The sequence below is a fragment of the Phacochoerus africanus genome, chromosome 1 (assembly GCF_016906955.1).
Source record: "Phacochoerus africanus isolate WHEZ1 chromosome 1, ROS_Pafr_v1, whole genome shotgun sequence".
Lineage (NCBI taxonomy): Eukaryota > Metazoa > Chordata > Mammalia > Artiodactyla > Suidae > Phacochoerus > Phacochoerus africanus.
In genome coordinates this window covers 122,535,155-122,557,600 of record NC_062544.1, presented here as the reverse complement: position 1 = coordinate 122,557,600, position 22,446 = coordinate 122,535,155, and the positions used below count along the sequence as shown (strand labels likewise).

At 39.3% G+C, this 22,446-nt stretch overlaps 1 protein-coding gene across 4 annotated transcripts in view; it reads left to right on the top strand.

Annotated features, from left to right (window-relative positions):
- FHIT (fragile histidine triad diadenosine triphosphatase) overlaps positions 1 to 22,446 on the top strand; it is a 1,432,969-nt gene that overhangs the window by 579,758 nt on the left and 830,765 nt on the right. The gene's annotated exons all lie outside the window — the stretch shown is intronic.

The window sequence follows — 22,446 nt, the reverse complement described above, 5'->3', positions numbered from 1 at the left end:
ACCTAAGTATTGCATTTTCGAGAGGTGTTGGTGTAAGTTGTATTGTGCTTTAAATTTCAAATTCTGGCATGTAAGAAAGCAATTGACTTTTGTTTATTAACCTGGTATCCCAGAACCCTGCTATAATCACCTATTAGTTTGTATTGCTTGTATAAGTTTGTTTTAAAAAGAATCAAGGCAGGTGGAAGAGAAAACTCATCCAGCACACCTATACAAGTCATAATCATTAAAATGTGATGAAATATTTTGACCCCAGGCATGAATTTTGTGAAATTCCCATAGTGGCATACAGTTGCTTTTGTTGACTTTTACAAATGCACAGTCATGTGATAAATTAAACAGAGCACACACCAACACATCTGGGATGATTTCATAAGAGGTGTGGTGTGGAGGTCCTATAGACATTCTAACATGTGACAGTATATAATACTTATAAATATTTAAGTCATTTAACATGCAAACAGACAGCATGTGGAAAAGAAGAATCTAGACAACGACAGTTCCAGTGGTTGGGGCTCAGTGACAAGAGGTATAAGTGACAAGAGTGTAGTAACTCCGAGACACATCTCGGTTTGAATACAGAAAGAAAGGCTGTTTTGAATGTCTCTCTCCACTCTCATCGCCTCTCTCAATGTACTGCAGTGAAGAAGATCTCCTTTGAGCACACTCTTCTGACTCCCAAAGGATGGCTTCTCCATTTTTGCCTTCCACATGCTCTCTCTTCCTCTCTGGTTGGCTGACTCCACTTGGAACCATTCAGAAAAGAGTTTACTGAGAAGTGGAGTTCCTGCTGTCTACTTCACAATGCAGATTGCTGAGAAGGAATCGATGATTCAGGATAGACAAGAGATCCTCCATACAGGCATCTTACTTATTTATATAACAGGGACATCCTTTCCCTACAAAAAAGTCTCCTCTTTTTTCAAACACATGTACAAATGATTTTTTTTTATATACAGACTTACCTGACTTGACTTATAAAATGACTGTAGAATCCACCTCTTCTATAGTCTTGAAACATTCTCTTTGTATATCTCTTATATTACCTATGCATATTTCACTTTGTAGACAAGTTTTGCAAAATGTCTTTTTCCCCTGCTAGATTACAAGCCTCTTGAAGGTAGAGGTTCTTTTCTGTCTGAACATGCCTTACAGCATCTGATAGTGTAATGCATAAAGTAGGTACTAAGAAAATGTTTGCTTAGTTAATTAATGGATAATATTACTTAAAAAGGTGTTATGATTGATTTAACTCACTGTGTAGGTGAATTGGACCATCACTTTGTTCTAACTAATAACTGTAATGAAAATGAATATCCCATTTAAATTTCAGACTTATTAGCCCCTTTTTGGTGTAGTAGTCTTTTGGTTTGCACTGGTCATTAATTTCAGTCTGGAGTCATGAAAGCACTGTGGAGATTCGGTATGTTCAGCCTGCAGAATCCCTTTTGCTACATGATCATACCTTCTATGTCTGAGAGCAGTGAAATGGCTCCTTAACAATTCTGGAACACTGCAGTGAATGACAAATTACTACTGGTGTCTAATATTATATGATTGGTAAATGACTGTTATGTGCTTTATTTCCATCCTTCCAGGAAGGCTAGATTAATCCCAAATAGCAGATTGCTATATGAAAATGCCAATATTTACTCTCTGTTGATTCAAGGTAACAATTCAGGAACAGTCATTTGATATGACACTCTTATGATTTTTTTTTTTAAATACTGGCTAGTTAGGAAGAATGCCTCTCTAAGGAGCCCTGTCATGATTGGCTTGGCCTTCAGGTTCAATAGGGTGGCAAAGAAGTTCTGTGCTGTCAATACACAGTATTATCTGAATAGAGTAGATGTTTGATTGTATTTTGGTTCCCCTCTTGATTTAGGTTATTTTAAAATTTCAGAACAGCAATTATGTTTCAAAAGTGATAGTAATATAAAAAAAATCAAATGCAAACCAAGAAATACCTACTGAGTTTCTCATGTGGTGCTGCCATTTAATTGGCATACCTCTTTTTCTTTGTGTTAAGTGTTACACAGCTACAGTTTGTCACTTTGGTTTTTCTTTCTTCCTCTTGGTGTGCACTTAGTTGTTATCATCCATTCCCCCAGGTCTTTTCCAGTCATCACTGCTTATTCACGCTGCTGCTTTGCTTACTTGCTGCAGATTTCTCTCTGTCTCTTTCCAACCACCATTTCTTCCCACCTTAAGCTGTTTTCTGCTCCGTTGGTTTTCTGCCAGCCTAATTGCAATGATGTTTCTAGACTCCGTTGATCCTTTTTGTGAACCTGCACACACTCTCCATCTCGTTATCTACTTCATTAGCCCCTTCCTGCAGGTGGCCTGCCCTCGCCTCTGTCTTGGAACATCCAGGAGCCTCCAGCTGCCCTCTGTCCCTAGAATCCCCTTTGTGCTATACTGTATGAAAGCAGCTAGGAGGGCTGCCGTGGTGGTGTTTAACACCTAGGGTCTGGTAGGCAAAGGTGTCTAAAGCTTGGACAAAGGAGAATAGGAGAAAGAGAGGAAAAGAAAAAAAGACATGGCGGTTAAAGAGGAGGGAATAGAGAGAGAAATGTGAAATGCAGGACACTTAGGATGGCGAGTACAGGAAGGAGGGAGGGGCATGAAAGGAGAGAAAGAAAAGGTATATTCATCCCTTGGTATCCATGGAGACTGGTTCCAGGACACTTTGCAGGTACCAAAATCTGAGGATGGTTAAGTCCCATGTTTGGGCACTCAGTATAAGCAAGTTCCACAGCTGTGGGTTCAACCAATTGCTAGTTGTAAACAGTACATAATCCATGGTTGGTTGAATCTGAGAATGTATAACCCACAGATTCCCAAGGCGAAATATACTAATGGCCACAAAAGCTATTCAAACTCCATGAAAAGGTGCTTAAAGATCCAGCATTTTCACACTTATTTTGCAGAACCCCCAGCTTTACTTGGTCTGTACATTGTGGTTTTGACTCCATTCTCTTGGCCCCTTGGTTATTTCCCTGCCCACTTTCCACTCTTCCTGCTTATCACCACACCATCTCTCCCAGCCCGAGCAGTGTGGATTTTCTTTCCTTCTCTCACTCCGCATTCACAACCAGCTCTCAAAATTACACCCATCCTGTGACATGTGAGACTCTTAGATGCTGCCAATTTTGGCCAGAACTCAACCTGAGGACTCTTCTGACCTAGGAGTGGTCTTTATATTTTATAGGAGAGTGGGTAGGGGAAGTAAAAGTCAAACATTTGAGTGCTAAGAAAGTTCTGGAGAGTTTCCGGGTTGACATCTCCTACTAATATTCAGAGCTATGTTCCCACAGGCAAGATCCCTTTCCTTTTCTATGTAAGTAATGACATTTTGATATTCTTAATACTTGAAATGGCAGTAAGGGAATAGAGTCAATCTCATAAAGGAGGGATTCCAAATAGCTTTTGTCATCTGTGCCAAGTGTGATTTGTTGTCAACGTTTACCTAAGATGCTGTATTGAGAAGCATTTGAAGGCTCATACAGCTTTCAATGTAGACATAGTAGAAAGAGTTCTGTGATCGAATAATGTCTGCTATAGCATGAGGAGGTGGGAGTGGTGCTCTTTGTGCCATGCATTTATTCATCTAGTCTTAAAGTTTTTTAAGAGCATTTGGTATTCTTCAGAGATAGACATTTTATAGATTTAGCTAGTCAGAGAGGAATGGAATCCCTTGAGAAATTTTTGGAGTGGAATGATCCTTCACCACCACCCTGATTTATTTTTTTCATCCTTGGCAGAAGTAAGCTGGCTATAAGAAGGGTTCAGATGTTACTGAGCAACAGGTAAACATTTGCCCCCATATTAGAAAGTATTCAGTAACCAAATATTTATTTTCTACTGTTAGTGTAAGACACATGGTTCTTTATAAGAGTATAAGAAGGTATTTTGTTTGTTTGTTTAAACAAAGTCAAGTGTCTCTTGATAGAATAATCCATTTGGTGTAACTGGAGAAGATGAGAAGATTTTTTGGCTTCCATAACAGACATATTTGCTGTGGTGATGTGTGTGTACACTTGTACACACTCTCAGAGTTGTGAGGAAGTTTAGATGACTTTCAATTCACAGGATTTAGAGAATGAAGATCAGAGACGATGGAACTTATGTAGGGCTTCACAATTACTTCATAACTCATCTTTCTTTTGCATAAAGGATTGACCTTTCTCTTCTATTTGAGCATTCTTCTCCAGAGGCCATGGAGAGCCCATCCAGGCTAACTGCCAGAGAGGGAGCCCTAGGTTTGGGTATGGAGCAATGATTGGCAGGTATCATTTCTAAGCTCCATTTAGTGGGTGAAAGTCACTATTAAGTAGAGCAGGTAGGGCATCTTACCAAGAGCTTTGAAGCCAGGTAGAACAGGAACCAGGCTGGTAGCAGGACATAACTCAGCAGAAGAGCAATGGAGGGTTGTGTCACTGCCTAGAACAGAGCTGGAATGTCCCCCACCCCTGCTGCGCATGTTCATACATACACACAGGTAGCTTTCACTGACTGTCATCTTTGTAGTGTGCAGGTAAAACTAATTTAAAGATTCAGGACAAGGATAATACCAAACCGCCGGACAGTTCATTACATGGAGGCATATTTGTTAGGCATCTTCTCCCAATTATTCAGTGGTGGGGTGGTGATACTCAGGTAAATCTTTAGACCTGGTCTAGAATGGATCTGAAGATTAGGAGATCCTTGTCCTATTATGCATAAAAATGCTTCAGAACTTCCACAATAATATAAAAATAACAGGTATTTCTCTTATGCTAATGAGTAAACAATAATTTCTTACCTTACATATATAAGGAGAAGCTTGGATTAAGGAACCATTCCTTCCTTAATGTCCTGTGGTATATTCCGATGACACTTGGCTTAATCTTGGTTTTAACATAAATACCTACCTGGGCATGTTTGTTTAAAGGCAATTCTAGCCATCCTATTTCTTTTTGAATAACTGGACTCTGTGTTTCACACTGGACCTTCAGTGCTGTGTTCTGGGTGCCTAGCCTAGTGCCTGGCCCACTATGCCTGGTCTGTGAACATTCGTTGAGTCATTGAACTTCAGCAGGACCAACAGACACAGAGTACTGACTGTGCTAAAGAAGCCTCAGAGACCTGGCAGCCCAAGGAGCAGTTGGACCCCTAGCTAGCTAGGGCCCCATGGCATTATCTTATTTAACCCCACACAGACGGGAGAGCATGTTATGACTCGTATTTTACAGGTGAGGAACTTGAGGCTTAAGAGTAAGTGGCCTGAGGTTGTGCAGCAGGGATGTAAATGCTGAGAGTGCAGCCAGAGGCTCTCTGATGGGAAGCGTTCTTCTTCTATTGTAACATGCTTCTCCTAAGTAAGAAGCAGAGCTCTCCAGATTGGCACAGGGAGAGGCCATTGTGCTCCTGTACAGCCAGAATGACAGGGGAAAGCAAAAAAGGCCTCCTAGTAAATTACCTCTTAAAAATAGGTAGCAATCCAAAAGAGCAGCCTTGAGGTATTTTGATTTTATTATTAACATTTTTTGGAAGTTTGCTGTCGTTATCTGAGCTCTTTCAGGCAGGCACTATGTGGGCCCTTAATAACTTTTCATGTTGATTCTGTGGCTGTCCCTAATAGTTCTCTCAAGAAACTGAAATAAGGTCAAGTTGTTCAAATACTTACCTAGGACTTTGGAACCTATTGTACCCATGTTCAAAGTCTTCTAAGACACTCAGAATTTTATTAATGCCGGTATGCCTCATTCTTCAGGGAATTGTGTGGAAACCCTAGAATGGTATTATAGGGCAATCAACTCAGATTCTTTTTATATGGGTGGATTTGTTCTGTTGTCTCTACTTCTGTGTTTATTTATTCCTTATAATTAAACCCCAATATCTTTAATTACCAGAAACAATGTCAGTAATTGAAACACTGTATACATATTTAAATGAATTGTACGATTATTTGGCAGATGAAGGTGGGTACATCTAGAAACTTATTATATACTTTACACTTGGCTATAGACATTTCTAACTGTTCTCACCATGCAAATGCACAATAATGGCTTCATACAAACAAATTAGTAGGGGAGTGGAAGTGAGTATAGTTTTGACACGAGTAGAATAAAACTCATATGCATAAATATAATAAAATAATCATTTTATTTACTTGAATCTAGCAACAGCTGCATTTTAGCTGCTTTGTAACAAAATTAAAGCAACCGATTAAATGCCGATTAGCTGGTTAAAGACAGATCAGATTATAGCAACAATTAAAATCAGTGTAGAACAATATATTCAATCAGTCTTTCTTCTTTCTACAAACGAAGTCTTGGCATAAAGCTCATTATTATATATTATATATATATGTGCTTTGTGTATGCAGTCAGTGTTTTGATAGCAAGAACTCTGGGCTCGATGCAAGGAGGGTTAGAAACTTTACCCAACTTGGCATTTAAGAAATGAGACCTTTGAAGCATATTTAGCTGGAGGTAAAGCATAAAACAGGTGCCTAGATAGACCTGAATGGGTGCGCTATATGTGGGACAAGGTGACACTTGCCTGAGCTGAGTGGACAGAACCACAAAAAATTCTTTTCTGGAAGAAGCAAAATGTTGAACTCCATGGAAGGGAATAGGGAGCCACATGCAATACCAGGGTAAAAGCAGTGCTGGTGGATTTTTTTGTTTGTTTGTTTTTGGTTTACCATCATTGGACATATTAATGTCTCCCACACATAGGAAAGGCTTGAATTTACACACCTGTCAGGTGGGAGGCTATTTTCTTTTAAGTATGTTTGGAAACAACAAGATCTAATTAATCATGCATCAGTTTTTATTTTTGTCTTTTGTCTTTTTAGGGCCATACCCACAGCATATGAAGGTTCCCAGGCTAGGGATCTAATCAGAGCTATAGTTGCCAGCCTACACCACAGCCACAAGCTGCATCTGTAAACTATGCCACAGCTCAGGCAATGCTGGATCCTTAACCCACTGAGCAAGGCCAGGGATCAAACCCGCAACCTCATGGTTCCTAGTCGGAATCATTTCTGCTGTGCCATGATGGGAACTCCGCATCAGTCTTTAAAGCGGTATTATAGTCTATCCATGTGCCCCTTATACGGTTTTGCCATATCTGTATATGACACGAAATGACATTAATATATATATTTAACCTACATAATGTCTTTGAATCGACTTACTTTTAGAACATAAGGGTGATTTAGAAGGAAACTCTGCCACCATTTTAAATGGGAAACCATGCTACTTCCCATTAGGAGAAGGGAAACATAAAAATACTCAGTGTAATTAAATTATTACAAATTAACTCAAGAGTAGATGCTATTGTCTGATAATTTCTCTGAACCTATTTTCCCTTTGTTAGCAGGGCCATTTCACAAATGTTAGCTGATTAAGATAGGGGGCACCACACTGAGACTTTCTCTTTGCTATAATAAAAAGAATTGAAGAGGAATTGAAACAGAAACACAGTTCTCACGACATGATTTGTTTATTGAATGCTGCTTCTAGGCAGTGCTTGGAGTCCTCTTCTGCATGTCCCTGTGGTGTGTGCCCCACCTACTAGGAACCAGTTGTCCAAGGCGACCAGCCCTGGGCTGGTAGTGGGAGGGCAAGGCTCCTGTTTCAAACCTGCCATTCACTAGTTGTATCATGTCTAGCTTTTCCTGTCTCTTGGCCAGCTTATAGGGCTATTTCAAAGATGACACAAGAAAATATTTGCTCCAGACCGGAGTTGCTGGGCAATGAGTGCATTTAATTTTGAGGGTTAATACTAGGGAGCCTCTTCCTTTGCCCCTTTCTTCCTCTCCTCCCTTAGGAGCAAACTTGTGCTCCTGTGCATAGTTCTGCTCTCTCATCCAGAGATGAGCTCAAACCTGGCAGGAGAGGGCCCATAATTTTCAAGGAAGGGGATGAGGTGAAAGACTCCAGCATATTTTACCTACTGCTGTTGTCAGTCAGGACTTTCCTCTCCCTTATAGGGCAAGAGGGACACCTTCTAAAAGCCTCATGGGAAAAAATTTCACCAAGAGCAGGAAAAATATTTTGAACCCGTGAAGGCTTCCCTGGATGGATTTATGACATTCTTGTCTCTGGTCCAGAGGTCAAAGGATAGCATTTACCAACTTTCATTAGTTCTGAGATAACATGAATTTTAAAAGACACAAATAATTAGAGAATTTAAAAATTTCTATATTAAATATACACATCACTTCAAAAGAACCTTCACTTATGAAACATTAAAGTGTGAAGAAAGAAATGGTTATTTTAGAATTAAAAAAATAATGTTCCATCATGGTTTTCACTACATTAGCATCATCCCATTCATTTAAATTCTCATCTATTCACATGTCACCTAAATATTCAGCATTGGTCCCTCTGTTTATGTGATTCTCACTGAATTGCAAATTCAAATAAGGATGTACATCGTTTAGGATTTATTTTTTCTTTTGTATAATATTTTTTTTCCATCAGCCTAAAAAATAAACCAGGATTGAGCATGAGCTTGTGATATTGTTATAATAATATCAGGTCCAGTTCCCATTGGGCCTAGCTTTTTTTCCTCCCTGGAAGAGGCATGTGCATGGGTGCACACATACACACACAAGTCCAAAGGAAAGCTAAATCAACTTTTCTTATTACCTGGGTTTTTTGACATTTACATGTGCAAGAACCCCCAGGGTATTGGACTGAACCATTGGTGCTTCCTTTTGCCTGCATTAAAGTAGCTTCAGTGACTTGGATCCAGAACAGACTATTTCTCTTCTGCCCTAATTATGAGTCAGATCTCACCTGAGCAGGGGGAGCGTCAATGCAGAGCACTCCTAGTCCTCGAGGAAATGGAGCCAGAGAGCAAGAGAGGGTATGTTCACCTCTGGTGTTGGTTCCAGCTACTTGCCTCAGGCCCGCTTAGGCTGGGGCATTATTCTCAGGGTTCGTGGCTACTGGGAGTGAAGAGCAGAGAGACTGATTGATTGACTGACCCACAGCACGAGCAGATAAGAGAGAGATGGAGATTGCACTGTGTACCTCTAAAACTCTGTCACAGGAAGCAGAATACTCTTAAGTGGAATTTCTGTAGTTTCTATTGTGACTTAGTGGGTTAAGGAGCCAACGTTGTCTCTGTGAGGATGCAGGTTCAATCCCTGGCCTTGCTCAGTGGGTTAAGGATCTAGTGTTGCTACCAGCTGTGGTGTAGGTTGAAAATGGGGCTCAGATCTGGTGTTGCTGTGGCTGCAGCATAGACTGCCGCTGAAGCTCTGATTCAGGCCCTAGCCTGCAACTTCCAGATGCCACACATGTGCACAGAAAGAAAAAAAATAAATGGAATTCCTTTCCTCTTGGAATGGGGGAATTTCTTGCCCTTAATCCTCACGCACCCTGAGAAGGTACAAAGGATATGGGGACAGGAGGAAGAGAAACCTTGTGTTGAGGCAGATAAGCTACTGCATATTAGACTAAAGGTGCAAAAGGAAATAGGCACTCTGTCCATCTTTTCTGTTTCCCTTCTGATAGTCACAGAAATGTAGGTTTCTGACTCAAAAATAGATATATTTTTCAGACAAATATTTTTCTAAACTAATTGGATGTGAACAGAAGCATAAACTTGTAGGAGACTGAATATTAAAGTGAAAAGAGGGAATGACTGGATGGGGGAGAAGTGACTTTGGCTGTTTGGAAATGTTGAAGACATGATGTTTATCAGACACATGGTTTGGGAAATTGCAATCCTCACAACATTTACTCGGTGCCCAATGAGTGTTCAACACCTCTGCTACCTCAATTAAAAATACTCAATCTCTATCATCCCAATGAGTTGCTCTGAAAATAACCACCAATTATCCCAACTTCAGTAGAGAAGATAATATACTTTTAATTAGGGGCAGACTGGAGAGGAATATAGAGATACTAGTAGATATATTTGGTAAGGAGGCCTTCTGCATCGTAAAAAGATAATCATTCCATTCAACTACTCTTGCCGACAGTGAACATGGAAATGCCTTCTTCCAAGGAGACGCAGTGAGAAAGTGCCTTCTCACTTTCCTGGGACTTCAGGAAAATGAGAGAGATGTCCATCAACCATCCAAGGCTCCTATTTCTGTGGTCTGGGAATTTATATCATGTTGGAAAAAACTACTGGTGGTCTCCATCTTTCTTTCTTTTTTTTTTTTTAGGAAGTGACTGTTCATTTACTAAATTCATACAGCAGGCATTTGGTTATCTGTTCTTATGGTGCTGTGTACAATTTGAATCTGATGGAGAACCACTTTGGAAAAATCAAGAGACCGTATGAAGATCACTCTCGAATCTTCCTTTTCTGCCTCACTCCCCCGATGCCTAGTCCATCAGCCCGTCTGTCCTTGGCCTGAAACAGATCTTCACTAGCTGCCTCCTTTCCATTCCACTGCTCTCACCTTGGTCCCAGCCACCACCATCTCTCCTTGGGTCGCCATCTCGAGAAAGGGATGGATTAGTTTTGTGGTGTGGTGTTTGGTGATTACTTTATGGTCCTAGGATATAAAAGTGGCTGTCATAAGCAAGATGGACTAAAATGTATTTATTCTATTTCCTGATCACAGACCCTAGTAATAGGGAAGTTGACTTTAGTAGAATTAATAACTTTGTAGCAAACAGAGAGGTCTACTGGAATGATAAGCCCTGAAAAGTAGTGATATTCCCATTATGGAAGGATTCAAGCTGAATTCATGTTCTTTGGAAGCAAGTAAGAGAGACCAACTTGGGCTAACATTAGTTAAAAAAAATGAATGTGTTGAAAGGCTCTCTGGAAATCAAGATGGGAGCCGGATAACCAGGTTTAGAAATAGGAGAAGACTCAAGATTGGGTCTGCTTGGCGCCTCATTGAATGAATGAATGAATGAATGAGTAGTGTGTCATCCTACTAAGGACTTAAAATCCTGGAAGAGAACGGCCAGTTGGCTGATCTTAGTTTACGTGATCATCCTTTGTCTGTACACTGTGCAGACAGCTGAACATCTACCAGAAATCTCTAGGGATCCTTTCAAATTGTGTGGAGATTGGTAGGGCACCCAATTTACTATCTTAAAAAGGCTGCCTACAATATGGGAAAAAAACCCCAAAAGGAATCAGGATGCTGTTACAAAAAGGGAAGAGCAGCCGAGGAGCCATAAATTAACAAGCAATATTTACTACAGAAATTGGCTAGACAGTCATTAAGAATGTCATAAAAGAAGATTGCTATAATGTTTATTGGGTAGGTAACTTGGTAGAAAGATTCGGTCCCTCTGGCTCTGATAATATGGGTAAGAAAAATATCATCCCTGAGAGATTAGGGCTCAGGCCTCCTTAAAGATAGCCAAGTGAACTTGAATAATAACATCCTCTGATTTCAGGGATGATATCTAGAATTGGCTTCCCTTTGTTTGTTTTTATCTGGCATACAGTGACGAAATACATAACATACTAAAAAACTCACATGCCCCAAGTTTTCGAATTCTTTACCATTTTCTCCCTCATCCTCTCCCATCTGCTGTCAAAGTCAATTTCTAAACTGTATTTCAGAAAACCTCCTCAAAACTCTCAGAAGCAAAAATATGTGCTCCTTCAATGTGTTTCCAAAACACTTTCTGTGCTCATGTGTAGCAGAACTTAAGCAAAAGCCATATTTGATTCAGGGACCTTGTCTTTTATTGATGGAGTTTAAATATTCAGTGTGGGGACAAGGACATGAACAACCTGACAGATAAATAAAGGAATAGTGACCAGAAGTCTCACAGCATTGGGTTCCATATTGGAGCCTTCTTTTTCACATGTCCTAATCCATATACTTCTTGGTTCTAAGCAATGTGAATATTTGATCTCCTGGTATCTGTCAGGTGGAACCTTTCTCCAAGAAGCAGAAAGCATTTTGCTCTATTGATTTGTTCTCACCAGAGCTGAGCTGTGAGTGGTAAGTAGGCATTTGTTTCTATTATGACTGTCAATACTATGATTTCAAATCACTTTTATCGCAGTGGTTTCAAGGGATCATGCTTTTAATTTACAAAGCCAGCTCCCTAACTGAATCAAACCATATTAAGCTATATAGCCTAGGCTTTCAGTTCACGGACATTATTATTGGGGGAAATCATCTTTCTTGTTTCATAGTGTATGTGTTTACAGAATCTTTAATTTCAATATAAACAAAAGTACATGCAGAAGAGCAGAAATCCTAAACAATGACAATAATTAGACAGTTTTAGAGAAGGGAGAAACCACACACAAACAGGGGAGTCTGAATGAAATCAGAAAGCTCTTGGTTCAGAGAGACTGTGGATAGATTACTTACCTTTGGTTGCTGTTCCTCCCAGGAGATTGTGAAATGAGGATGATGATTTCAGTGTAATTCCTGAGGTGGTTGTGAGAATTAAATGAACTTGTTGGTTCTTGGTTTATTCTCCACTCTGTATAGAGCCACACCTTCTGGGTAATAATTGGGGCACAGAGAGTGAGCAGAGGTCTCTTCAATTCCTTGGCTCATCATATAGGACACCAAGATCAGGCCCCTCATGGTTTCCTACTCCATGGTTCTTTCTACAAAGAGGAGAAGCTGATGAGTGGGATAGGGCTGTGTGTGCCTGCATAATTGGCTCTCTATACTTGGTCAGAGTTGGCAGGAGAAGCAGATTAGCAGTACTCTTGAACACATCATTTTAACCTGACCCTTTCGTACTTAAACCAAATTCTTTCCCTTCAGGACTTAATTATTTGTGGCAAAAGTATATCTTAAATTCCTTTTAGATCATCTCCCAAGACGGAGTTGGTCTCTCTGTGTGGCCCCAACTCTAATGATTGTTTTCTTTATTAGCATGTGATTTTTATCTCATTATAATAGTTGGAATCCTGTTTCCAGGACAACCTGAAGTTGACCAAGGTGGCCATATAGAGTCAGAGTCCTATTATAGCCTTGATTCCTCTCCTTTTTGTGGCCAAAAGCATTCAATTAGTTTCATAATTCTGCCAGCTTTCTTTCTTTATATTTTCTCTCCACACAAGGTCAGGTTTATCTGCAAAATTTCCTTAAATGCATGTACTAATGTAAACCCTGTTTTTCTGAAAGCTAACCTTGAGGGCTTTCTCTTCTACTATCTAGTGCTCCTATAACAATAAGGACTGCTCACAGAAAGGTGTTTTATTGCATATAAATCACTTGGAATAGTGTTTAGCACATAGTAGGCATTCAGTAAATCTGAGCTGCTGTTACTTGCACCATAATCATTTCCTTATAGTTATTCTGAGTATTAAATAATAAGACACGCTTTTTTTTTTGTCTTTTTGGGGCTGCACCCTCGGCATATGGAGGCTCCCAGGCTAGGGGTTGAATCAGAGCTATATCTGCTGGCCTATACCACAGCTCATGGCAACGCCAGATCCTTAACCCGCTGAGCAAGGCCAGGGATCAAACCTGTGTCCTCATGGATACTAGTCAGATTCATTTCTACTGAGCCACCATGGGAACTCCCCAATAAGATACTTTTAAAGTATGTTAGTACATTGCCTAGCACATTGTAGACACTCAATGAATATCTACTGCTAGTTAGAGAAGCAGAAGTCAGAGATTTATTTAAGGAAAAAAAATACATCATCTTCCAAATGTCTTGGCTCCATTCTGGTCATTCTTATATACCATTTCCTTCTAATATACTTTACAATAATGATATGTTTTCAGAATGATGCCTTGCCCAGAGCTACCTAAAGATGTTTGGTCATTAACAAAAAAAATTCACTTATTATACTTACTAAATCAGAAAAGTAGTATTATATTTTATGTATTCATTTTAGATTGATGATGATACGTTTTTACAAGTAACTTATGCTCATCATTAAAAATGGCAATTCAGAAAATTACAAACAGGAAAGCAACACATCATCCTAAATCCTACCTCCCAGAAATATCTGCTGTGAACAGTTGAAGAGCATCATTCTAAACATCTCCTAATGTACATATACAGGTAGGAAGATAGAAACCATAGTAAGAATTAACCTTAAAAGAATGGGAGCAACTCAGAAGTTACTCATTTTTTCCAACTCTTCTCTCACCACCTTCCAATTTTGTTGCGTACATTATATTTACTCTGGTGTATTTACAACATCCTCATTCTGTTTTGCAAATGTAGTTCTCCCATTTGTTTAGTTCTGGTTCTACTTTTATTGGGACCCACTGCTCATTACCAGTCTTTTTACCATGGTTTGCACATCCCAAGATTATTTATTTTGGATAACTTTCACCAGCAATTTTTTTTTTCCTAAGAAAGTCTCATGAGGGTTAACATTTTCTGAGATTTTTCACTTTTGAGAATATCTGCCTTTATTCTTAAATAATAACTGATATGACATTCTCGGGACACCTTTTCTTTCCCTCTGAAGCTTGCAGATTTTGCTACATGATTTTCAGAGATTGGATGTTGCTATAGGAAGCGTGAGGCCAGGCTGATTCTTTTGCCTTATTGGAGTTGAATTCCTTTCTCTTCTTAGATGTCTGAATAACTCTAGATTTATCTTGATGTGTAATAGGTTAATTAGGGTGTTTTAATGCTGATTGTTACTTTTTTTCTTAATGTGATGTATCATTGCCATCTATGCACTCAATTCTTTCTCTTTTAGGGAAATGTTTCTGTGTGGTAACTCAATTTTTCCCTTTTCTAGTCCACTGTTTCAGGGGACACCAACAATTCTTTGCTCCATTCCTTTATCTGTCTTCCAGATTAATGCCATGCTTTCTGTTTGCTTTAACAAGTTCCTTGCCTTTTCCTTAAGTATACATTATAATTATTTTGAACTTCTCTACCATTCTGTTAATTTAATTTTAGCTTTGACTTTGTTCTATTAGTTTTACTTACTAGATCATCGGTGGAACATAGTACTTTTCAGTATGTTCTTTGTTCTGCAATTTCCTTTTACCTTCTCATCTTTGAACTGCTATTGAATATTCTTATTAAGTTTTTTAATATTAAAAAACACTCCTGAGGTATCTGTTTCTGTTCCTTGATTATATTTTCTTCCAACCGAGTTCTTCTTCTGTCCTGTGTGCTAGGTTCCTCTCCACCCCACCTTTCCATCCCCTGCTTCAGGTAGTATGTCTGCATGGTGCTCGTGCCTTTTTTTTTTTTTAATTTATTTCTTAATTTTAAAATTTTTATTAAGGTTGATTTACAATGTTCTGTCAGTTTTTGCTATACAGCAAAGTGACACAGTTATATATATTCACATTCTTTTTCTTACATTATCCTCCATCATGTTCCATCATAAATGACTAGATGTAGTTCCCTATGCTATAGAGCAGGATGTCATTGCTTATCCACTCCAAATGCAATAGTTTGCATCTACTAACCCCAAACTCCCAGTCCATCCCACTCCCTCCCCCTCCCCCTTGAACAAACCTGTTCTCGATGTCTATGAATTTGTTTCTTTTCCACAAATAGATTCATTTGTGCCATATATTAGATTCCAGATGAGTGATATCATATGGTATCTTCCTCTTTCTGATTTAACTTCTCTTAGCATGAGAAGCTCCATCCATGTTGCTGCAGATGGCATTATTTTGCTCTTTTTTATGGCTGAGTAGTATTACATTGTGTGTATATACCACATCTTTTTAATCCATTCATCTGTCAATGGACATTTAGGTTGTTTCCATGTCTTGACTATTGTGAATAGTGCTGCAGTGAACAAAGGAGTGTATGTATCTTTTTCAGTGAAAGTTTTGTCTGAATATATGCCCAGGAGTGGGATTGCTGGGTCATATGGTAGTTCTATATTTAGTTTTCTAAGGTACCCCCATACTGTTTTCCACAGTGGTTGTCCCAGCTTACATTACTAGCAACAGTGTAGGGGGGTTCCCTTTTTTCCACACCCTTTTCTTTTTATCCCACTCACTATTAAGACAGGTGTTTCTGTTTATTTCTGAACTCATGTTGGTGGAACTTCCTTGATTTCTTTTCGCAATATTTGGGACTAGTTTGTCTCCCCATTCTGAGTCATAATATGAGAATCGTATGCTGCTTTCTACCTATTTTTCTAAAGATTGATTTTCAAAGTGTAGTCCTGGGACCAGCAGCATCAATTAATGAAGGAAATTCTTGAACCTCAACTCACACTTTTTAAGTCAGAAACTCTGGAGATAGGGCCTAGCAATCTCTTTTCACAAGCTTTCCAAATGATTCTGGTGCATCTTAAAAATTGAAAGTCACTGCAATAAATGTTGTAAAGATGTGGGATGGGAAAGCTCTGATGAAACAACACAGTGCATGCCAGGGACACCTGAGCCCTGCTCTGTCTTCTGGAATCCTATTAACTATACTGTCGCTGGACCCATTCCTCAACTAGGATTGTGCTGCTCCTTTGGGTGCTAACACATTCCCTCACTCCTTATGTTGCACTGGAAACCAGCAGGCTCTGTGTTCCTTCCTGCCTCTGTTGGCAGGGCTGCCATGAACTGGCATGCAGGTTGTCCCTGCATAGGAACACCTGGCTGAGGGGGTTGAGTGGGGATGAAAATCCAGTCTGCAGTCTGCTCACAAAGAGTGTGTCTGGTGCAAGGCTGCAGCAGCCCAGAGGAGGTGATGCCATTTCTAATTGATCTGCCCACAGGGGCATCTTTTCGCACAAGGCATATCTACATTGGGTGCTAGCAGCCCTGATAAGGTCTTAAAACACTATGTAGGAGTTTCTCGAACAAAGCTGTTTCTTTGAATTTATCCAGGTTTGTCTCATCACTTCCCTTCCCTCAGTCCATACCTTTACAAATTTTAGTGCATTTTTGAGAATTCTCCAGATTCTGTTTACTTTTTTTCCAAAGTGCTGCCTCTGGGTGTATGTAGGGCTTGGATAGGGAGAGTTAATGAAGTTGACCTGCCATAACTTCATTTTCTTTTCTTAGCTTATAGTTTAAAATTTTCTAGCCTCAGCTCATAGTATTTTTCTGGTTTTATAGCTGCTGGTAAAATTTTAGCCTTTAAAAATATGTATTATTTCTCTATATTTTTATTAGTTTGTAATTGGGGGTATGCAATTCTGTGTTCCTGCCTTACTCAACTATTAATATGTAAGGAATGCATTAAACTATTTTTTTTACCAACATGAATGAAAACAATTATTTTCTGTTTAGCTTTTCATCAGGTAGATTTCCTCGGTTGTTAGCAGTTGGATACTTTGCATAACTTAGGCAGCAATAAAAAAAAACGAGGTTTGAGAGGATGCTGAGTAGAATATAAGATTAAAGAACAAGTTCTGGAGAAGAGCTGGCAACTGGTGCCCTCATCAGGACCAAATGGTGGACATTGAGAAGTCCCAGGTCAGGAGATGACTGAGATCTACATACCTACTGGGTGTGTGATGTGAATGGCAGTCCCGCCAGAGCAGCAAGGAGGGATTTTCCCTTAAAGCAGTGGTTCTCGACAGGGGGCGATTTGTCCCCTTTCTGCCCACCACCATCTGGAGACATTTATCAACATCTAGAGACATTTGTGATTGTCATAACTGCAGAGGTGATTCTACTGGCATCTAATGGGCTGAAGGCATAAATATCTACAATGCAAAGGCTAGGGCTTCACAACCTGGAATTACCTAATTCAAAATGTCAGTAGTGCTGAGGTGGAGAACTTTTTCCATAAAGGAAGAGAGTTTAGATAGGCAAGAACAATAGTGTTCTTTATACTTTTCAGTTGACTGATGAACATTCACATTAATCCACAAACGAGTATGTCTACTCATATAGACTTTGAGTATTGCATTCCTTTTTAAAAAATAAAAATTGTATTGGAGTTCTCATTGTGGCTCAGTGGGTTAGGAACCTGATGTAATGTCCACGAGGACGTAGGTTCAATTCCTGACCTCACTCAGTGGGTTAAGGATCTGGCATTGCCACAAGTTGTGGTATAAGTCACAGATGCAGCTTGAATCTGCTGTGGCTGTGGCTGCAGCATAGACCTCCAGCTGCAACTCTGATTCAACCCCTAGCCTGGGACCTTCCATATGCCACAAGTATAGCTCTAAAAAGAAAAAAAAAAAGTTGTCTTTTTTTAAACTAAAGTATTAAACAGTTTAAACAGTTGACTTCCTTGAAGGTACAGTCATTGTTTTATTGTCTTATTGTGCCCCAACACTTAGAAGTCAATTTTAATTCACTTAAGCAAGTCATGTTAATCCTTCTGTTAGTGGTTAAGTTTGTTTGTAATTCTAATGAAGTTTTTGAAATTAGATTGCTGCATAATCGTCACCATAGGAACTGTAGAAAACATTGATTTGTTAATTAAAAGTTTTAGCTCCAGGAGTTTCCATCATGACTTAGCAGAAATGAATATGACTAACATCCATGAGGATGCAGGTTTGATCCATGACCTTACTCAGTGGGTTAAGGATCTGGCATTGCTGTGAGCTGTGGTGTAGGCCAGCGGCTACAGCTGCGATTCAAATCCTAGCCTGGGAACTTCCATATGCCATGGGTGTGGCCCTAAAAAGCCAAAAAAAAAAAAAAAAAGTTTTAGCTCCATACTCAAAGCATCTTATCTTTAAGCTGTGTGAGTGGAAAACATTCCTCTTCTTCCCTTTCAGATTCTTTGGCTGGTCTAATAATTAAATTGACATAAGACAGGTTAACAGGAGAAAAACACATTTTCGACATATGGGAGCCCCACAGACATGAGATTCCAAGCAGTTGAGGCTTATATGCCATCCTGAGCAAAGGAGAAGGGAGTAGGCAGTAGGCATCTGAGGCTTCAAAAGGGAGGAAAACAAATCACAAGAAGATGAAAAGATCAGGTATTTAGTAAACAAATAGTTGCCATGTCATGGAAATAAATCTGATATCGAAAGTTATCTTTGATTTTAGCTCTCTTCCTGGTATAGACTCTCTAAATTCTGTTAGGCAGTTAAAGAGAAGGTGAATAGCATTTTCTGTGTCTCTCGGGCCTTGATTGTCTTCACTTTAAAATAATCCACATATCAAGGTGGCCCATTGGGGAGGAGGCATATTCTGCTCACTCAGAGCCTCACACCTTTGTATAATACTGACAGGTAAGAACTACCTTTTGTTTTCTTAATCACATGGGTATTTCCATGTGGCCCCTTCCTTTGTTGTTTGTCCCTGGGCAACTGACCATGTGACTGTGGACAAGTCACTTAATTGCTCTAGACTGGAGTATCAGCAAGAAACATATTTTCAATTGGTGGGGAGGAATAGATGAGCCTTTTCTGTTCTAACACTCTATGCAATTATGTAAGTTAGGTGAAGTGGATGAGCTTTCCCTTCCAGAAGTCTTCTGCTATGAATGGATCTCTAAGTTTTGGGGAGATACCCTGGTGCCAATCTTTCCATAGTATTTCTTTTGCCAGGATGTCCACAGCAAGGTGTAAGGCAACACTGCACAGAAATACATTTTAACATTGAAATGAACTTTCTCTAAGCAGAAAGAAGAAAATCAGAACATTCCAAGGGAAATCCCTTGGCAGATAGGCACATCTGTTGGTGATTTGGCAGCCCTGGAACTGTTTCATGAGGCTGTATCAGACTGTATCAGCAGTTTATCTCAAAATGTGAACAGTGTGTTTGCTAAAGGCACACAGGATCATGTCTGAACCTCACCAACTTCCCTCAATTACAAGAAAATGTGTTAAAAAAAATATAAAGAACCACCAACAAACTCAGAAGTGGTATCTGAAAAGCCATTTAATACTACAGAAGTTTCTTTCTGCAGTCTGTAAACAAAGCAAAATTTGACAGCATCTTGGTGTTGATAATGTGCAAAGATGTTTATCTTTATTACTTACTGGCAGTGTGGTTAATCGTTAAATAAATTTGGTTTTACTTCTAATTAAACATTTAAAATGCAGTTGCTTTTCTCTGCTCTTGTGACAAGATGGAAGATTAAGTAACTTTTGTTACCCTGTGGAATTATCTATGCTCAAAAGCTCAACCGAAATTAATTTCTGTTGGTGAAATTCATTTTTAAGTACTATAACCCTAATCATTTGGGGAAAATTAATATTCCCTGTGAACAAATATTTTAACCAAAATGTGGTAAGCTTATTAATAACTCTGAGTGGAGAGAAAACATAAATTGAAAAATGATTGACATTTTGTTTGATGGTTACCTTTTATGCTAATAATTTTTTTCTGAGATTTATAAACAAAAGAATACATTTACTCATTTTCTATCCATTACTCTGGAATATGTCCTTTCTTTTAATTGTTCAAAAAAAACCCCATAATTGTTTTTGAATGTAAGTTTTGGTGGGCTCTGCAATAGGAAGGCTGAATTTAATTTCTACTATGGAAGCTGGATGGTAGTTACATATTATGCTACATTTTTCCAGACCTTTTTGCAACATTAAGATGAAAGAATATGATCTAAACATCCTTAGCTCTAATGCCAATTTCTCTGTGAAGCCTTCCTGATACCCAGGTGAACAATCCTTTATTTTGCACTTCTGTTGTATTCCTTCTTTCTTTGTATCTGACAATCTGGTGGTGGTTGTGGTCCTCTCACCTTCTAGCCTGGGGCTCCTTGCTCAATATCTTGGTTGTTTTGTCTCCTTCACATGTACATCATGTAAACTGGGCTATTGGGACTTTCAAGATGGGGTCTGAATAAGGTAAAAAGAATGAAGTTTTGACGTTAAGTTTATAACATGGGTTTTAAAGAATGAGTTTACATTGAAGCTTCATTAGAGGAGGAATTGGGAGTTATCCTTAAATGTGAGCACTTGATGGTCTTAATCCCCTGTCAGTTCCTTGGTGTAGGAGACTGAGGATTTAGGCTTCAGCATCACATGGCTCCTCTAACCCCATGTTTGTCATGGAGGATGAGCTGGATAATTTCTTTGGATGGCAATTGATTATTTCCTGACAACACTTTCGGGGAGGTAGTGTGGACATGGTTAAAAGTGGGCAAGTGGGAGTTCCCATCGTGGCACAGTGGAAATGAATCCAACTAGGAACCATGAGGTTGGGGTTCGATCCCTGTGGGTTAAGGATCCGACGTTGCTGTGAGCTGTGGTGCAGGTCACAGATGAGGCTTGGTTCTGATGTTGCTGTGGCTGTGGCATAGGCCGGCAGCTGCAGCTCTGATAGGATCCCTAGCCTGGGAACCTCCATATGCCGTAAGTGAGGCCCTGAAAAGCAAAAAAAAAAAAAGTAGGCAAGTGCTCTTGAGTATGAAAGACCAGAATCCGAGTTCTGGATCTCCTGCTTTCTAGATACAGGACTTTCAGCAAGCTCTGAGGTATCTATGAGCCCCAGTTTCTTATCTATAAAATAAAAATATTGCTCTCCAAAATATATTATAATGATTAGATATTTAATGCTTATTATCTGCTATATAAATACTTTTATAACAAAAGTTCTCACTATTTTTATTGGAGGTCAGTGAAAGTATTTAGGGCTCTGGGATGCAGGCTTGTGGGAACAATCTTTGTACTCATCCTTTTTCCCAATACCAGTGTTGTCCAAAGTTGACCTTGACTATTTTCTTTACAATTGTCCCTATTTCCCCCTCATTACCTTAGTATTTCTCATCTTTCCCTTCTAGAATAAATAGACATACTATGGTTCTATAGGCCTTCTTTCTCCATGAATACAGGAAGTGAGGTGGAAAAGGTGCTGAATAAAATAACTTAAGAAACAGCAGTTTTGTATAAAACTGAGATCACCAGAAATAGCTGGTAAATTTGAGTCTTGATGTCTTCCAGATAATTAAGAGCATTTTTTAAAAAACTGTAATTTCTGAAATCATACAGATGATAATTCACAGGGGATCAATACTGACACTTGTTTTTACATTATTAGGTTCAGTAGAATATATATAACTTTCATTTCTTGATGGCAATGATAATAACATCCAGCATGCTGGGCAGTACTGTGAGGTATCACACTTACTGTATAAGTGGCCAGATTTCAGAGCCCATACCTGTTAGGTGTCCAGTTTTCTCTCTTCCTTCTTCTTTTTTTTTTTTTTTTTTGTCTTTTTAGGGCCACACCCATGGTATATCGAAGTTCCCAGACTAGAGGTCAAATCAGAGCTGTAGCTGACAGCCTACGCCACAGCCACAGCAATGCCAGATCTGAGCCATGTCTGCGACCTACAGAGTTCACAGCTATGCCAGATCCTTAACCCACTGACTGAGGCCAGGGATTGAATCTGCATCCTCATGGATACTAGTCAGTTTCATTACTGCTGAGCCATGATGGGAACTCCTAGTTCTCTTCTTGGATCTGAATGAGATTTAGTCTTTACCTACAAGGAGCTTACAGGTTAAGAGAGAAGTAGAACACAGGGGCACAGATAAACTTACTCTGAGTCTGCATAGGACAAGAAGCAAGAGTGACTCAAACACCAAGAACAGCAAAGGAGGACTTGATGTTGTCTGTTTCTGGAGGGATACTGGAAATGGCCATTTGGGTTGGATTTTGGAGATGAGGTCAAATTT